The sequence below is a fragment of the Pteropus vampyrus genome, unplaced genomic scaffold, assembly GCF_000151845.1.
Source record: "Pteropus vampyrus isolate Shadow unplaced genomic scaffold, Pvam_2.0 Scaffold253, whole genome shotgun sequence".
Taxonomy (NCBI): Eukaryota; Metazoa; Chordata; class Mammalia; order Chiroptera; family Pteropodidae; genus Pteropus; species Pteropus vampyrus.
In genome coordinates, this window is record NW_011889034.1 from 364260 (window position 1) to 366318 (window position 2059).

Consider the following 2059-nt stretch of genomic DNA (forward strand, 5'->3'; position numbering starts at 1 on the left):
GTCCGGGTGCGCGTTGGGCCCCTGGTGAGCCGTGTTCCTGGTGGACCCTGGCCCAGGTCACTGAGTGTAGGCTGTGAGCTCAGGTTCTTGAAGTTGAAAATGCAAACTTAGAGGAACCAAAATATTGTTTTCTAGACACGCACGAAAACACTTCAGTCAGGCCGAAGGGAGCCAGCTGGACGAGGTCCGCCAGGTCATGGGCATGCTGGCCTTCCCGCCAGACACGCACATCTCCCCCTACAAGGTAACCTGTGCCCGGGGCCCGCGGGGGCTGCGAGGGTCCGGGCCCTCGTCACTTGCACAGTCCAGGTCACCAGCCAGGCCGAGCAGGCCTTTTCCCGTCGCGTCCCCGTTTTGCTTCAGGGAGTTAGGGTCAGAGGAGCTGTCAGTGGTTTGGCCTGCAGGCACGTGCCTGGTCTCAGCGTGTCACCTGCTTCCGCACCTCATCCGGGTCCCTGGGCCATGCCCTTCAAGTTCTCTCCCAGACAGGCTTTTCCCCTTTGGCACTGTGGACAGGCTGAGAATGTTCCAGATCCCCAAGTCCTGCTCCTCTGGACGAACAGTCCGACTTGTAGGCACTCCCGTCGTCTCGTGTTCCCCTGTAAATAAACACTCCAGAAGCCGCTGCACCTTCAGCTCAGAAGCAGTCCAGGCGGGCCTCCACGGGTGCAGGCCCGGCCCTGTGCCTCCCACGGGCCGCCGTCCCCTGCTTCCCGTGACAGGCCCTCCTGCCAGCTCCACCACTGATGGCCTTTCCCATCCTTTGTCCACGTTCACCTGAACACCAAGCCCGTGACGTCTGTTCCCGGCAGTGCAGCCCGCTCCCCCGCCTCTGCCTGTCACTGCCCCGAAGCCGCGTCCACGCTGCCATCCCCGGCACACCGCACCCCTCCCGTGCTCGTGTTCGTCTCGGCCCGCTCCGGCTGCTGCACCGAACTCCGCAGACACTCAGAGCAGCAGCAGCTTAGCCTCTCACGGTCCTGGGGGCTGGACGTGTGAGGCCAGGCGCCCACACGGTCAGGGGGACCGCTGCTGGGTGTGGGCTTCTCCCATGTCCTCTGGGGGCGAGGCTGTCCACTCCGGAGCCATGAAGCTCAGTGCTCTCCTCGTGGGCCGGACCCACCTGTTCTCTGGGCCTGGGGCTGCTTTCTGCCCGGGGTCCCTGCAGCCCTACCCACCCCAGGGCCATGGGTACCTGCCCGGCCAGGCTTGGGTCTTCTGGATGGCGCTTCTGCACCCTGGCTGACCTCATAGCTCCACGTGACGAGTCGTCGGTCGGGTCACGGGGCTTTTCAAGAGGGGTTGACTCGGACGCGTTTGTGGGGCTGGTGCTTCTCGTCCTGCTCTGGAGAAGACCCGTTAGAAGTGCGGGAGAGGCCGGCCTGCTCTGCGGCAGAGGTCCAGGAGGAGGGCCGAGGCGCTGTCCCCTCCCCGGGGAGGCCCAGCGGTGTCCTCGCGAGGGCAGAAGGGCCGAGCTTGGAGAAGGCTTCCGCCATGCCCGCAGCAGCCAGTGTGGGTGGGTCTCCAGCGTCACAGCTGTGCCCACCACACGCAGAGCCAAGGCCACAGGTGCTGCCTACGGCACGTGGCTTCCTAACCGAGTGGCGACGGCTCGAGAAGTTGAGAGACCTGAAAGAGAAGACCGGGGCGCACGGGTCAGCCTCGGTCCGAGGGAGCGGCGAGTTAAGGGCCGGAAAGGTCAGAGCCGAGACAGTGCCGAGTCCTGAAAGCGAGAGCAGGGAGCATGGGGGACCGCGGAGGACCGGAGCGCTTGGCACGTCACAGCGTCACCGTGAAAATGGAGCAGAACCCTCGTTCCTCATGGCGGAAAGTCCCCAGGCGGGCCCGGATGTGTCACGCACAACAGGACAAAGCAGTGTCTGGAGCGAGGCGGCCACCGAGGCTTGAAGCAGAGGGAACTGTCACCGCAGAGAAGGCCTGGGACCAGGGCCCCACCCCATGGACTGGGCTTGGCCGCACGTGGCGTTAACACGGTTCTTTCCTGTGGGCACTGAGGGGGGCATGTACCCTAAATGTGGACTCTCTGAGGGGCTCGTGT